The 16,518-nt window shown below is 50.2% G+C and overlaps 2 long non-coding RNA genes across 6 annotated transcripts; one reads left to right on the forward strand and one right to left on the reverse strand.

Moving 5' to 3' along the window:
- Positions 1-602: 602 nt before the first annotated feature.
- LOC125508591 lies at positions 603-1,387 on the forward strand. Its single transcript, XR_007283619.1, has 2 exons — positions 603-829; positions 945-1,387. It is a non-coding gene; the product is annotated as an uncharacterized LOC125508591 (long non-coding RNA).
- Positions 1,388-1,605: 218 nt separating this feature from the next.
- Positions 1,606-7,903, reverse strand: LOC125508590. Of its 5 annotated transcripts, XR_007283618.1 has the most exons (6): positions 7,569-7,903; positions 6,910-7,146; positions 4,725-6,823; positions 4,463-4,633; positions 3,110-4,054; positions 1,606-3,026 (listed from the first exon to the last, which is right to left on the reverse strand). It is a non-coding gene; the product is annotated as an uncharacterized LOC125508590 (long non-coding RNA). The 5 variants fall into 5 exon arrangements; XR_007283617.1 differs by having other exon boundaries at positions 1,606-4,054; positions 7,569-7,898; XR_007283616.1 differs by lacking the exons at positions 1,606-3,026; positions 3,110-4,054 and having other exon boundaries at positions 4,156-4,633; positions 4,725-6,362; positions 6,547-6,823; positions 7,569-7,896.
- Between the last annotated feature and the right edge of the window lie 8,615 nt (positions 7,904-16,518).

The raw sequence follows: 16,518 nt of genomic DNA on the forward strand, positions 1-16,518 counted from the left end.
GCATGGTGGTGGACAGCGGCCTGGCTGGTCGGCTCCGGTTCGTTGGGCGGTGGGGTTGGAGTGCGGGAGAAATCCTTGTCGGTTCTTCGGCTCTGATGCGGTGACACCTGCGGATGCCACCATTCCTTCCTGGAGGGTTTCGGTGATATCCATCCCCCACCTCCCTCCGCGTGCCGGGGAAAACCCTAGGACATGTCCGGGCAGCAGCGTCGTAGGCGTCGCATTCCTTCTTGGAGGTGTTGCTTGGTACGCGACGGTTCGGAGCCTCGGGTTGTGGTGGTTTATTTCTGGAGGGCGTAGCGGTGTCGGGTCATCCGCACTTTGTCGAGCTGCCGTTGTTGGCATTTGTTTATTCTTCTTTTTCTTTTGGGCTTGATGTACTGTTCGCCCCAGCGATCCTTGTATCGGTGTTGGTTGCTTTGGAATACAAAGCGGGAAACCCTTTTTTGATAAGAACACGAGGCAGTGGCTTTGGTGTTTTACGCGCGGAGCGTGTTCGAGTGGCGGGGTTTTTTTGATTTTTTGCCACCAATTACTTTGGGATTTGACAATTTGCCACTTCATAAATTCAATTGATCTAATGCCACTCTTTATATTAGACTTTGATTTTTTGCCCTCTGTCAAATGGGTCCCGCATATAATGACCAAAATAGCCATGCTCCCAGATTGACCAGGAACAGGAGAGGAGCTCTCGGTCGCTCGTCTCATCCCCTTCCTCTCGCCGACAGCAACACCAGGAGACCGCGGCGGCTACTCGGTGGCGAGTCGCGCTTGGTTGTCCTCGACGGCCGACGGTCCTTGTCGTCCGCGACGACTACATCCTGGTGAGGTGAGTCATCTCTGTCCCGCTCCCCCTCCCGCGGCGGTTACATCCGAGGTTGTGCTCTGCTATCGGCCATCATAATTCCGTGATGTGTGCTACCGCTGCTGCTTGTGCTCTGCAGTCGGCCACCGCGTTGCCGTGATGTGCGTTGCCGCTGTGGCTTCGATGACCACGGCTGCAGGGACGCGTCGTACAACGCGGCACGGACGAACTGACCCTTCCCTTCGTCGCCTCAGACAACAACAGCTCGTCCATGGTGCTTTTGCAGGTCGTGTCACGCCGTCCCCGAGCAGCATGGCCGCTGACTCCATGCAGGTCTCCGGCAGCGAGGGCCGCCGCCCTCATACTGCTCCTGCCCCGCGACGCGTCGTCTACCCTGAACCGTGGATTAACAGCACCATGCAGCCAGAGCCTGCAACTTTCTTTCTTTCTTTCTTTTTTGACGTTCTCAGAGCCTGCATCTTGGTCCATGGATGGATGCATCTGTATGAACATCATCGAGTGATTCTAAGTTCAGAACATCATTTGGACAATAATTAATCAACTCCTTACATTCTTCTCTCACTGCTGCTCGTGGTTGTGTGCTGCTACTCGTCGTTCTGTGCAAGCGTCCATGGAGACTGGAGGAGAGAACGCCAGACGAGGCAACAGGCGTGGAGGTGGGGAGAAGAGAGGTGAGCTTGAGGCGCCGGGAAGCCGGAGAGAGCGTCGGCCGCCGCTGGATTCATCCCGATTTGGGGAATCGTTTAGCTCTGTTTTAGTCAAACAGCCACAAAGGGTAAACCTGTCCAATGTTTTGTGTATATATTATGTCAATCATTTGCTAGTATTGTTTTTTTGAGTAAAAATGATAAAAGATCAAAGTGCAAAGAAAAGAGTGTCATCAGATCAATTACAATCTAACTAGTGGCAAATTGTCAAAGTCCAAAGAAAATGATGGCAAATAATCAAATCCCCCGAGTGGAGGAGGCAGGCAGAGCATCGAGAGACAGAGCATCAACCAAGCGCTTCATTGCAACGATAGCAGGGTCAGGCCGAGAAACGGTCAGTTTGGATCATGTCATGGCCCTCCTGCCTGGAGGCACAGCCATGCCTGGTATGGACGGCAAATGGTGGAGTTTGGGCCTCATCATATTTTTCCTAGCCCGGATTTGTCCCTGAGTCTCACAGACAGTTGTTCGGTTGTTGCCCTTGGAAAGGGTTAGTTTGGATCATGTCCTGACCCTCCTGCCTGGAGGCACAATCGTGCCTGGTGCGGACGCCCGATGGTGGAGTTTCTCTGCCTGACCAGGCTAGCGTGCAATGAAGTGTTTGGTTGATGCCTGTCCTGGTAGAGCAATGAACGTCCCATCAACACGCTTAGTACGGTTACTTTTCCATCTAGGCAGCTTTTAGACTCGTGACCGCATATCCAGGTTTCCGAATAGGTGTTCTAATCATGTGTTCCAATCATGAAAACTGAATCAGCCAGCAATTTTGTCCCTTTATTTAAATTGGCTAATTGCGTACCTCTTACTAAACGCACCGATGTTGCATTGAAAGAATGTGACAAAATAATGAGAATGAGAAAAAGTGTTTGCACAATTGTTTATCTGGAACTACAGCATATATTAATCTAATCTAACAAACTAACAAAGAGAAACTTATGCATATACTTCAGGTTGACTGCAATTGGAACGTGCATGGCAGCACAGGAGTAGGCACAAAATCCTCCGCAAAGTTCGGCGAGGCACCACCCCTAGCCGAGCGGAGACCAGCTGCACCAACATGGATGTGCCCAGGAGCAGGCACCAACATGGATGTGCCGGCTTGCATGTCATTCTTGAGGTTGCCCAGGGTCAAAAACCAAATCACCGCCAGGCGCCAGAGCTTCAGCCACGAAAAACTCTAGCATTGTCTTTTTCAATAAAGAGTATATATTAATACCGCGAAGATACCAATTACACTCAGTCTCTAGAACACACAATGCCCTAATAAGATAACGGATGCACACAACAAAAAAGAAGAAGAAACTTAAAAAAAAATCCAGCTACAGTGTTCCAGGCCTTGCAGCAGCAGCACAACCACCACCAAGATAACACCTGATGTCCGGATTCTCCAAAAGCGACGCCTCCAAAGAGAAAACAATGCACCAACGCCGTCATCGCCCGATCGTAGATCTTGGGTTTTCGCCCCGGAGATAATTCCGCTCTCAAAAAAATGCCTTCAACAAGGCCATTGCCAGGCACAACCAATTAAGAATAGACCTTGGATTTTGACCTTGAAAGGCAAGACTTTGAACTTCACCTGTGTTGTCGCCCCCACTTACATACCGCTGCTACGAATCCTGAAACTCCAAGCAAGTTCCTCAACACCGTAGGCTCCAATCACCATTACTAGTCCTTCAATCTCGGCTTCCATGACATTCTCCGCCTTCGGCCTCACCATGGAGCTAAACATATCTCCTGGTGGCAACAGATAGCAGAGCTTCACGCCGCTCGCTCCTTAATGGAGAACCATGGGCACGGCCGAATCCCACCCGATCCAGCAATCTTCAGGCATAACACACCCATGGGAGTACGCTGGCGGAGCCTTCCGGAACCCGCACCCCAGCCAGATCAGTAAGGACAGGCGTCATGCAAATCTTCGTCTTGGCGCAAGAGGAACCCTAGGACCGCCGCCTTTATTCGAGCACACTAGTAGGCCCCCACACCGCCGGTCGGAGCAACATCGGAGAAGGCAACAGCAGCGCATGACCACAAACAGTCCATGGCAGGGGGCGACCCACCACGCCACCGGAGATTGGTGCCGATGCTGTGCACCACCCGCCGCGAAGACGCCGCTCCAGTTTCAGGCCACGGCTGCGGGTTGCACCGCCCTTTATTCCCTGCCACCACTCCACAACCGCCCATGCCGTCGGCGCTGGCCAGGGGCATGCCAATGAAGTGGGGTGGACTCCACAACCGCCCATGCCGCCGGCGCTGGCCAGGGGCACGCCAATGAAGCGGGGTGGAGGGAACGCGGGAGGATCCTCCGGAGTCGCCCGGGCGGAGGCGACCCAGGAGGCGGCTAGGTTTCAGACGGGTCCTTCCCTTCCCTTGGCAGAGAAGGTGAGGGTCGCGAGAGAGGGGTGGAGCGGCAAGGTGAGGGTCGCGGGAGAGGGGTGGAGCGACGGCGCTGGAGGGAGTAGCAGCCAATTTACACCCGACTTGTTGAGTCAGTGATGGAGACGTCGTCGTCGGAATCGCGCTCCTGTAAAAGAAGCAACCACACACAATGCGGAATGTAACTTTCTCACTTCACAGATTGTGTAAGTAGCAACCAATTTTTTTGAGGATTAGTCTCACTCGACAGATTGTATAAGTAGCAGTCAATATTTTTTTAAGTGGATAAGCAATCAGACCGAACTAACAGTTTCCCAACATTGTTCCTAGAAAAAAAAAACTCCCTCTGTCCTAAAATAAGTGTCTTAAGCTTAGTACAATTTTGTGTTTGCTCAAAAAAAAGCTTAATACAACTTTGTACTAGAGCTAGTACAAAGTCGATAAGCAATCAGACCGAGGGAGTAGCAGCCTATCAATCTTAAAATGCAACCCCTATACTAAACAGGAAGGTCATTCCAATATGATGTATGTGAGAAAATTGAGACCAAGGCCGTACGGAAGTCAAGAATGGGACCAGGAAACTTCTGGGTTGTCGAGGAGATGTTACTTCCTTTAACATTAGTGACACTGATCCTAGTGAGAATAACTGTCAAGGAGTATGAGGAGAGGGGCCAATCTTTAGTGCCTTGGTCGCCCTTTCTTTCTGGCTCGTCACCCCTGAGGTTCCCTGTAACAAAAGTGGAAAACATGGTACCCTTTTAACAACTGGACAGCGATTTATTTGAAAGCACAAATATGAGGGCTTGTTACAATGATACCTGAGCGCGTGTCCAAATTATATTTAAGAAGTCGATAGGCAATCAGACCGAACTAACAGTTTCCCAACATTTCTGCATCAAGGTTAATAGCATTAGTAACATAAGTGATATCAATTAGAACCCTTTAGGTAGTTCCCTGTAACTGTTCACGCAAAACTAGACTAACAGCCTTATATGCCATGAGCTCCCAAGTACAAAAGCAATATTGTACACATATATACTTTGTTTTCATAGGGCTGATGAATTGAAGAGATTAAGTTTTTCGTAGCAATACTTGTACACATAGATACTTGTGTTGAACTATGTACTTCGTTGCTACTTTGTTTAATAAAATGGACGTGTGCATCACCTGATGCAGAACCCGTGGGTAAAACCTCCTTCTCGAAAAAAATCAATCACATCGAAGTAGATGAACACATGTGCTCAACAAAAATTTAGCCAAAGACACATCGATTGTTGGTGCTGGTACTGGTAGTATAAACTCTTTTAAGTGAAGGCCTAAGCCAAAAAAAAAAGATGCTGGGCAGTGGCACAAGTTGGGATAAACCAGGCAGGTGGGAGGGCCACGTGGAGGAAACCAGCTGCCGCCTGCCAAGGAAAACAGCCCAGGTGGTGTGTCGTGTGTACACCGACAGCCGAGAAGCAGAACGTGCTAAAAATTAGAAGTAAAATGTGGCACAATTTCCTTTAAATGGGTTAAAACGGATGAAAATCTCTTAAATAGAGTAATTCCTGTCAAAAATGTCACAGGAAGGGGTATAAACCGGAATTTATTATACATAAGACAAACTTCATTTGGAAGCAAGAAAAGGCATCAACAGAAAGTATATGGAATAGTGTTTCCAACTCTAATTAACCAACTTCAAAACCTACAAAACTGGTCACTGAACAAACACGTTATATCCCCAAAGATGCAGAGTAGAAAAATTTAGCAGTTTCAGTTTTTCCTGGAAATCTGATTCTTTGTTTTTTTAGGAACAAGTTGATTCTTGTATGAACAAAATATATTGTCGACGTCCTATAGAAGATCCAGATAGTGGTGTTGTGCTAACCAACGACGCGTACCCTACCTTAGGGAACATGTGTCACCTCTATAAGTATAGAAAAATATACAGGTCTTGCAACCCTTTCCTTTGTATCAGACCTTCCCTCTTTCTTTCGCTTGGCATGCTAGTTCTTAGAAGTTATACCTTTAGGTGTGCCTTGCTGCAGCACATTGGAACCCTTCTGTGCTTGATGAACAACCAACGATGGTTGATCTCATCCCCTAACTCGGAGCAACAAAGGTGAAAATGGACATGTACACAAACTCTATTAAATAAGACTAGTGGAGCATGTCATGTGCCATGAACAAACTTACCGGCAGAACTAATGAATCATACTTTTATCATTCTTTCTATGCATACTTTTAACAGTTCCAATTCTGCCTCCCTGTTTTCGAGCAATAGCTTGGTTTTGCTTTTCCTTGAAGCAACTTTGAGAGACAAAAGTTCAGAATTTTTGGCATCATATTGTCATCCAACAATATATTTTCATGTTTGAGATCTAAGTGAATAATACAATTCGTGTGAAGATAAGGTAAATCCTTGCAAATTCCTTGATTATTTGTTAGCGCTTTCTTCATGCAGATTAATGCGTCTACAAAAAGAAAAAGGAAGTTCCATATTTAGGATAATTGAAGCTTTTAATCTTCATAAACACTACATAATAGACAATAATGTAGTGAGTAATTTCAAATTGTATGTGTGAGGTGCTTGAAATAGATATATTTTTCTTGAACAATAAAAGATGGAATGCAATGTTGCGTCCCACATGATCTTACCTATCATATTGACATGAAGACCTCATATAGGTAGATACTCACAAGCAGAGCAGTGGTGCTTATTCATCTGTCTTCACAGATTTTTTGGATGTATCTTTCCATATTTCATTATGTGTGAACACAATATCTCAGCATTCAAACAATATATTTGTGCTATGTCTTTATCCGTTCAACCTCACTTCTTCCCATTCATATGTGTGTTCGAGAATATTCTCACTTCTTCTCATTCATATGCGCGTTCGAGAACTTCAATGTGAATATCATATGCACAATCATCCTGCAGTTGCAATATGCCTTATCAGTATCAACTTGAGCTTCAAAATTAACCGTGGTTATGAACGAGACAGCCAAAAGTTATCATACCTGAATGTAGAGAGCGCTATCAAATAATCAAAGGAATTTGCGGGGGTTTACATTATCTTCACGAGAGCCGAATTTTTCACTTAGATCTCAAACCTGAAAATGTATTGCTCGATAACAACACGGTGCCAAAAATTACAGACTTTAGCCTCTCAAGATGCTTCGAAGAAAAGATTAAACCTAGGTCAACTATCACTTCAAAGTTCCAGTAGCATGCTCTCCAGCTCATTTCTCCTAGTTCTAGCTTCAAAATAAGAGTAGAAGTGTTAGTTATGAGGCTAATGGACCCAACTCCTAGTTACTCAAGTAATCATGAAGGGCAGAAGTATAGCCTCTTGTGTGACAGTGTTCACATCAATAACAGCATAGGTAGAAAGAATGGTAAACGACGGCAATTTTTTGGCAATAAGCAGGACGACTATTGTGCGCAGAAAGCATGTGTGGAGTAAATCGATAATATTTTTTTTGAAATCTAATAAAAGCGCAGCAAAACTAGTGGTGAATAAACATGGGAGATTAGATGTGCGATGAGGAACTTAACAGTGAAAAACTCGAAGCTAAGTTATCGACCATGGAGAAGAGCATATGCATATGCAAGAGCACCCAACCTAATTATCAGGCGATTGTCAAGGAGGGAAAGAAGATAGCTTCGTGTGACTTACCTATGAGCTTCAGATCTCGAAAGGACTTGTGAGCATGGTAGTCTGAGAGTGAGAGACGAGGGTGGTGAGATCTGGATCCGGCGTCCAAATATGTAGAGGAGATTAGCACAGCTAACAAGGACTTAACTATGCGGGAATCCTGCTGCTTTGGTCTGTTTTAACTTGTCTGCCGTCCGTCCACTCTATGCAGATCAGAGAAATAATTAGGGAAACGTTTCATAACGGCGCGCCGGCCGAATCAACGATTCGGCCGGGCGTTCACCCACGCGGACGCCATGTAACACAAGGGCTCGCACGCAGTCGTCTTTCCCCTATCCTCTTCTCCACACATATCTCATCCGCGCATGCTTCGTCTCTGAATTTCTCTTCCCCGTCTTCATCTCCGCGGACTTCTCTGCCTCTCTCCTTGTCCTGCCTCCGGCGAGCGTCGCGGCTTTTCCGGTAAGGACAACACGGCATGGCGGGGACAGAGGAGGAAGCACGCCCGGGAGCTGAAACTGGTGGACGAAAAAGCTACATCCGGCTACGCGTGAGCTGCAATTTCTCTCCCCCGTCTCTATCTCCGCAGACCTCTCTGTCTCTCTCCTCGTCCTGCCTCCAGCGAGGGCCATGGCTTCTCCGGCGAGGACAACACGGGAGGACAGGGACAAAGGAGAAAGCACGTCAGGAAGCTGAAAACGGTGGACAGAAAAGCTACAACCGTCCACAAAAAAGCTACAACCATCCACCAGAAAAGCTACAACCATCCACACCAGATGTTGGAGCCGGCCAGAGTTGGAGCTACAACCAGCAACTTTTGTTGCTACAACCGACCACACCAGATGCTGTAATCGGACATTTTTTTGCTACAACTGATGTGAGCAACAACGGTGGCAGTTATTTTTGCTGGAACGGGCATCTAGATTTGCTGGAACCAGTGATAAATTTTGCTACATCCGTGATGAGTGGGGGCGCGAAGGTGAGCTGCGACCGGCGGCCACAGGAAAAAACTACAATAGTATTCTAGAGCTACAATGGCGATGCACGGGAGCTGCAACCGTGGTTTTGTTTTGCTACTACGGGCAACCAATTTGCTGCATCGGTGACAGCGAGACGACATGGCCGCCGACATGTCGTGCCGCAACCAAGCGAGGGGAGTTGTAAACCATGGCCACAAGAGCTGGAGGTCCAGTGGAGCTGCAAGGCGACCCCTGCGGCTGGGATGTTGCAACCGTTGTCTGGCGAGCTGGAACCGCGGTGCAGTTGAGCTGCAAGGGGAGGGAGCAACCTCTTGATATTTCGGATGATGCACCTGTGGACCGGCGGAGCGAGATCGGTGCTGGAACCAGTCCGACGGAGCGTCAGCGACGCTACTCCCCGAAGTTGCGGTGGTCACCACCGACAGTGCGGGAACTTTTCATCAAGGATGCTGGAAACGCCCTGTGACGCCCCCGATTCAATCGTACACTAATCATACACGCAAACGTGTACGATCAAGATCAGGGACTCACGGGAAGATATCACAACATAACTCTACAAATAAAATAAGTCATACAAGCATCATATTACAAGCCAGGGGCCTCGAGGGCTCGAATACAAGAACTCGATCATAGACGAGTCAGTGGAAGCAACAATATCTGAGTACAGACATAAGTTAAACAAGTTTGCCTTAAGAAGGCTAGCACAAACTGGGATACAGATCGAAAGAGGCGCATGCCTCCTGCCTGGGATCCTCCTAAACTACTCCTGGTCGTCGTCAGCGGGCTGCACGTAGTAGTAGGCACCTCCCGAGTAGTAGTAGTCGTCATCGACAGTGGCGTCTGGCTCCTGGACTCCATCGTCTGGTCGTAGCAATCGGGTATAGGAAGGGGGAAAAGGGGGAGCAAAGCAACCGTGAGTACTCATCCAAAGTACTCGCAAGCAACAAGCTACACTACATATGTATGCATTGGTATCAAATGGAATAAGGGTATCGTATGTGGACTGAACTGCAGAATGCCGGAATAAGGGGGGATAGCTATTCCTATCGAAGACTACGCTTCTGGCCACCTCCATCTTGCAGAATGAGAAGAGAGTAGATGGTAAGTTCACCAAGTAGCATCGTGTAGCATAATCCTAACCGATGATCCTCCCCTCGTCGCCCTGTTAGAGAGCAATCACCGGGTTGTATCTAGCACTTGGAAGGGTGTGTTTTATTAAGTAACCGGTTCTAGTTGTCATAAGGTCAAGGTACAACTCCAAGTCGTCTTGTTACCGAAGATCACGGCTATTCGAATAGATTAACTTCCCTGCAGGGGTGCACCACATAACCCAACACGCTCGATCCCATTTGTCCGGACACACTTTTCTGGGTCATGCCCGGCCTCGGAAGATCAACACGTCGTAGCCTTACCTAGGCACAATAGAGAGGTCAGCACGCCGGTCTAAATCCTATGGCGCAGGGGTCTGGGCCCATCGCCCTTTGCACACCTGCACGTTGCGAACGCGGCCGGAAGCAGACCTAGCCTAGCAGGCGTTCCAGTCCAATCCGGCGCGCGCCGCTCAGTCGCTGACGTCACAAAGGCTTTGGCTGATACCACGACGTCGAGTACCCATAACTGTCCCCGCGTAGATGGTTAGTGCATATAGGCCAGTGGCCAGACTCATATCAAATACCAAGATCTCGTTAAATGTGTTATCTGAAATAACCGTGAACGCCGACCAGGGCCAGGCCCACCTCTCTCCTAGGTGGTCTCAACCTGCCCAGTCGCTTCGCCACAAAGATCCACACAGAGGACCGTCGGGAAAGTATGTCCTTCCAGCCCCTAATTCGTGAATCAACCGCGGGTACTCCTCGAGCCAACCCGACTTTAGTCATCACATGTATCATATATAAAGTATATAGTGTATACCCGTGATCACCTCCCGAGTGATCACAGCCCGATAGTATAGCACGGCAGACGGACAAGAATGTAGGGCCACTGATGATAAACTAGCATCCTATACTAAGCATTAGGATTGCAGGTAAGGGTAACAACAGTAGTAGCAAGGACAGGCTATGCATCAGGATAGGATAACGAAAAGCAGTAACATGTTACACTACTCTAATGCAAGCAGTAGAGAGTAGAGTAGGCGATATCTGGTGATCAAGGGGGGGCGGCTTGCCCGGTTGCTCTGGCAAGAGAGAGGGGTCGTTGACACCATAGTCGAACTAGGTTCGTCGGCAGTCTCGGGGTCTACCGGAAAAGAGTAACGGAGGGGGAATACAATAAATAATAGAGCAATCAAAGTATCACAAAGCATAACAAGACAATACGCGGTGTTAGAGGTGACCTAACGCGGTACGAGATGATACCGGTGAAGGGGGAAAAATACCCCTGGTGTTTTGCGTTTCCGGACAGATGAACCGAAGGGGGAAAGTTGCGTGTTCGCGATGCTAGGGATGCGTGGCGGACGAACGGGTTGCGTATCCGGATTCGTCTCGTCGTTCTGAGCAACTTTCATGTACAAAGTTTTTCCATCCGAGTTACGATTTATTTTATATTGATTTTAAAAGATTTAAATCATTTTTAGGATTTGTTTAATTTATTTAATCCAACATTATCCAGAACAGTATTTGCTGACGTCATCATGACATCAGCAGTCAACAGGGTTGACTGGTCAACCTGACGCATGGGTCCCACATGTCATTGTCTGTTCAGCCTAATTAGGTTTTAACTAATCTAATTACTGTTTAATTAATTAACACTAGTTAATTAGGTTAATTAAACATTAAGTTAATTAATTAATTAATTAATTAATATACATTTTTATCATTATTTATTTATTTATTTTAAAACTTTTTATTATTATTATTAACGTTCTGGGGCCGGGCCCCATTTGTCATTGGGCCAGGGGGCCTTGCGGCGCTGGGTGCGTTAACGGGCGTAGCCGGCGACAGGCGCCAGCCCGCCCCTGTCAGGGCGCTGCGGGGCAAGGCACCCACCGGGGCAGCGGCGAGGCGCGCGCAGCCACCGGCGAGTGGCGGTGGGGCGCTACAGAGTAACAGGGCGGCCCCGTGGAGGACATCGCCGCGGGAGGGAGAAGAGGCCGGGGCGGCACAGCAGCAGCGGAGCGGGGGCCGAGGCGGCATGCGGGTGGCGGAGCAAGGCGGCTGCGGGGGCGGAGCAGAGCCGCGACGGAGTAGGGGCGATGGGAGGCGGTGACGGGTAGGGGCTCGACGACGGGGTCGGTGGTCGGTGGGACCGCGCGGCGAGCAGCAGTGGGAGGCACGGCTAGCGGTGCTCGCAGCGACTGGGAGGCAGCCGAGGCGAGGCGCGGAGCACGGGGCAGGCGCGCACGTGCTTCAGCGCGGCCAGGAGGAGGGCCGGCCACGGCGTGGGCGCACGGGACGCGCGCAGCGCGCGGGCGGCACGGGAGGTCGGCGCGGTGAGCAGGGGAGGTGGCGAGGCCTGCGCGACGGCAGCGGAGCAATAGCTCCAGCAGCAGTCGCGGCAGGAGAGCAGCGGCGGGGGTCCTCACCATGAGCTTGTAGGGCAAAGGCAGCGGGGTTCGAGGTGGCGGCGGTAGTGTCGCCGTCGATGGGGGGCGGCGCCATTCGCGGGAGTTGCGGGCGTCGGGGTCGACCCCGTCGATCCGACGATAGAGCTCGACGGCGGGGATGAGGAAGCAGCGACGCGGCTCCGGCGAGTGGACCTCCAGGCGGCGGCGTTGCGGTGAACGGCGGGGCGTGGCGTCGGCGGCAAAGCCCACGGGCGGCGACGGGATCAATCCCCCCGATTCAGATCGGGGGCAGAGGAGGACGAGAGAGTGGGGGTCGTGGGGGAGTGGGGGGTAGCGGGCTCTAGGTAGTGGGGGGTTGAACCGCTAGGGTTCGACCGGGGTGGGATTAGTAGGGGGAGGCTGGGCCGATTGTGGCCTGGTGGCCAGCTGGGCCACAGCCCAGCAGGGGGGGGGCTTTGTTTCTTTTTCTTTTTCTTTTGTTTTTTTTTGTTTTTGTTAGTTTAGCTTCTTTAAAATACAAGTTAGCACCTAAATTAGTACCATCAAAATAGGCCACTGCCAAACCTAGCTAGGACCCAAAATAATTTAGTTTAATATTTTTATATACTTAAAAGCAATTAAATTATTATTTTAGCCACAATTTTTAATTAGTTTAGGGCATTTAAACACTTTGGAAAAGGTTGGTTCCACCACCAAAACTAGTTAGGGATTATTTGCCACATGATGAACATTTTAGTTTTAATGTTTCAAAACTTTTACTGTTTGACTTGATTTTGAATTTTAATTCGAATCGTCTTCGAACTAACGCGAGATTAGCAACAGTAATCGAGGTGACGTGGCATCATTAGCAGAGGTTACTATAGCTTCATTATTCGGGCATCACAATTCTCCTCCACTACAAGAAATCTCGTCCCGAGATTTAAGAGGCGGAGTAAAGGGGGAAGGTTCTGGTTACGAAATTCTAACGGATCTACTCGGCCTTGGTTGCTCTTCTCGAAGAGGCAAACGTGTACGATCAAGATCAGGGACTCACGGGAAGATATCACAACACAACTCTACAAATAAAATAAGTCATACAAGCATCATATTACAAGCCATGGGCCTCGAGGGCTCGAATACAAGAGCTCGATCATAGACGAGTCAGCGGAAGCAACAATACTGAGTACAAACATAAGTTAAACAAGTTTGCCTTAAGAAGGCTAGCACAAACTGGGATACAGATCAAAAGAGGCGCATGCCTCCTGCCTAGGATCCTCCTAAAATACTCCTAGTTGTCGTCAGCGGGCTGCACGTACTAGTAGGCACCTCCCGAGTAGTAGTAGTCGTCATCGACAGTGGCGTCTGGCTCCTGGACTCCATCGTCTGGTCGCAGCAATCGGGTATAGGAAGGGGGAAAAGGGGGAGCAAAGCAACCGTGAATACTCATCCAAAGTACTCGCAAGCAAGGAGCTACACTACATATGTATGCATTAGATGGTAAGTTCACCAAGTAGCATCGTGTAGCATAATCCTAACCGATGATCCTCCCCTCGTCGCCCTATTAGAGAGCAATCACCGGGATGTATCTGGCACTTGGAAGGGTGTGTTTCATTAAGTAACCGGTTCTAGTTGTCATAAGGTCAAGGTACAACTCCAAGTCGTCTTGTTACCGAAGATCACGGCTATTCGAATAGATTAACTTCCCTGCAGGGGTGCACCACATAACCCAACACGCTCGATCCCATTTGTCCGGACACACTTTTCTAGGTCATGCCAGGCCTCGGAAGATCAACACGTTGTAGCCCTACCTAGGAAAAATAGAGAGGTCAGCACGCCGGTCTAAATCCTATGGCGCAGGGGTCTGGGCCCATCGCCATTTGCACACCTGCATGTTGCGAACGCGGCCGGAAGCAGACCTAGCCTAGCAGGCATTCCAGTACAATCCGGTGCGTGCCGCTTAGTCGCTGACATCACGAAGGCTTCGGCTGATACCACGACGTCGAGTGCCCATAACTGTCCTCGCGTAGATGGTTAGTGCGTATAGGCCAGTGGCCAGACTCAGATCAAATACCAAGATCTCGTTAAACGTGTTATCTTGAAATAACCGCGAACGCCGACCAGGGCCAGGCCCACCTCTCTCCTAGGTGGTCTCAACCTGCCCTGTCGCTTCGCCACAAAGATCCACACAGAGGACCGTCAGGAAAGTATGTCCTTCCAGCCCCCAATTCGTGAATCAACCGCGTGTACTCCTCGAGCCAACCCGACTTTAGTCATCACATGTATCATATATAAAGTATATAGTGTATACCCGTGATCACCTCCCGAGTGATCACGGCTCGATAGAATAGCATGGCAGACGGACAAGAATGTAGGGCCACTGATGATAAACTAGCATCCTATACTAAGCATTAGGATTGCAGGTAAGGGTAACAACAGTAGTAGCAAGGACAGGCTATGCATCAGGATAGGATAACGGAAAGCAGTAACATGTTACACTACTCTAATGCAAGCAGTAGAGAGTAGAGTAGGCGATATCTGGTGATCAAGGGGGGGGGGCTTGCCTGGTTGCTCTGGCAACAGAGAGGGGTCGTTGACACCGTAGTCGAACTGGGGTCGCCGGTAGTTTTGGGGTCTACCAGAAAAGAGTAACAGAGGGGGAATAGAATAAATAATAGAGCAATCAAAGTATCACAAAGCATAAGAAGACAATACACGGTGCTAAAGGTGGCCTAACGCAGTACGAGATGATACCGGTGAAGGGGGAAAACATCCGGGAAAATATCCCCGGTGTTTTGCGTTTTCGGACAGATGAACTGAAGGGGGAAAGTTGCGTGTTTGCTATGCTAGGGATGCGTGGCGGACGAACGGGTTGTGTATTCAGATACGTCTCGTCGTTCTGAGCAACTTTCATGCACAAAGTTTTTCCATCCAAGTTACGGTTTATTTTATATTGATTTTAAAATATTTAAATCATTTTTAGGATTTGTTTAATTTATTTAATCCAACATTATCCAGAACAGTATTTGCTGACGTCATCATGACGTCAGCAGTCAACAGGGTTGACTGGTCAACCTGACGCATGGGTCCCACATGTTATTGTCTGTTCAGCCTAATTAGGGTTTAACTAATCTAATTACTGTTTAATTAATTAACACTAGTTAATTAGGTTAATTAAACAATAATTAATTTAATTAGTTAAGTTAATTAATTAATAGACATTTTTATCATTTATTATTTATTTTAAAACTCTTTTTTATTATTATTAACGTTCTGGGGCCGGGCCCCATTTGTCATTGGGCTAGGGGGGCCTTGCGGGCGCTGGGTGCGTTAACGGGCGTAGCCGGTGACAGGCGCCAGCCCGCCCCCGTTAGGGCGCTGCGGGGCAAGGCACCCACCAGGGCAGCGGCGAGGCGCGCGCAGCCACCGGCGAGTGGCGGTGGGGCGCTGCAGAGTAACAGGGCGGCCCCGTGGAGGACGGCACCGCGGGAGGGAGAAGAGGCCGGGGCAACACGACAGCAGCGGAGCGGGGGCCGCGGCGGCGTGCGGGTGGCGGGGCAAGGCGGCTGCGGGGGCGGAGCAGAGCCACGACGGAGTAGGGGCGATGGGAGGCGGTGACGGGCAGGGGCTCGATGACGGGGTCGGTGGTCGGCGGGACCGCGCGGCGAGCAGCAGTGGGAGGCACGGCTGGCGGTGCTCGCAGCGGCTGGGAGGCAGCCGGGGCGAGGCGGGGAGCACGGGGCAGGCGAGCGCGCGCTTCAGCGCGGCCAGGAGGGGGGGTGGCCACGGCGCGGGCGCACGGGGCGCGCACAGTGCGCGGGCGGCACGGGTGGTCGGCGCGGTGAGCAGGGGAGGTGGCGAGGCCTGCGCGACGGCAGCGGAGCAATAGCTCGAGCAGCAGTCGCAGCAGGAGAGCAGCGGCGAGGGTCCTCACCGTGAGCTTGTAGGGCAAAGGTAGCGGGGTTCGAGGTGGCGGCGGTAGTGTCGCCGTCGATGGGGGGGGGCGCCATTCGGGGGGAGTTGCGGGCATCGGGGTCGACCCTGTCGATCCGACGATGGAGCTCGACGGCGGGGATGAGGAAGCAGCGACGCGACTCCGGCGAGTGGACCTCCAGGCGGCGGCGTTGCGGTGAATGGCGGGGCGTGGCGTCGGCGGCGAAGCCCACGGGCGGCGACGGGATCAATCTCCCCGATTCAGATCGGGGGTAGAGGAGGACGAGAGAGTGGGGGTCGTGGGGAAGTGGGGGGGGGGGTAGGGGGGGGGGGGGGGGGGGTAGCGGGCTCTAGGTAGTGGGGGGTTGAACCGCTAGGGTTCGATCGGGTGGGATTAGTAGGGGGAGGCTGGGCTGGTTGTGGCCTGGTGGCCAGCTGGGCCACAGCCCAGCAGGGGGAAGGCTTTGTTTCTTTTTCTTTTGTTTCTTTTTTTTTTGTTAGTTTAGCTTCTTTAAAATACAAGTTAGCACCTAAATTAGTATCATCAAAATAGGCCACTTCCAAACCTAGGTGGGATCCA

Source organism: Triticum urartu, chromosome 5, assembly GCF_003073215.2.
Source record: "Triticum urartu cultivar G1812 chromosome 5, Tu2.1, whole genome shotgun sequence".
NCBI classification, from domain to species: domain Eukaryota; kingdom Viridiplantae; phylum Streptophyta; class Magnoliopsida; order Poales; family Poaceae; genus Triticum; species Triticum urartu.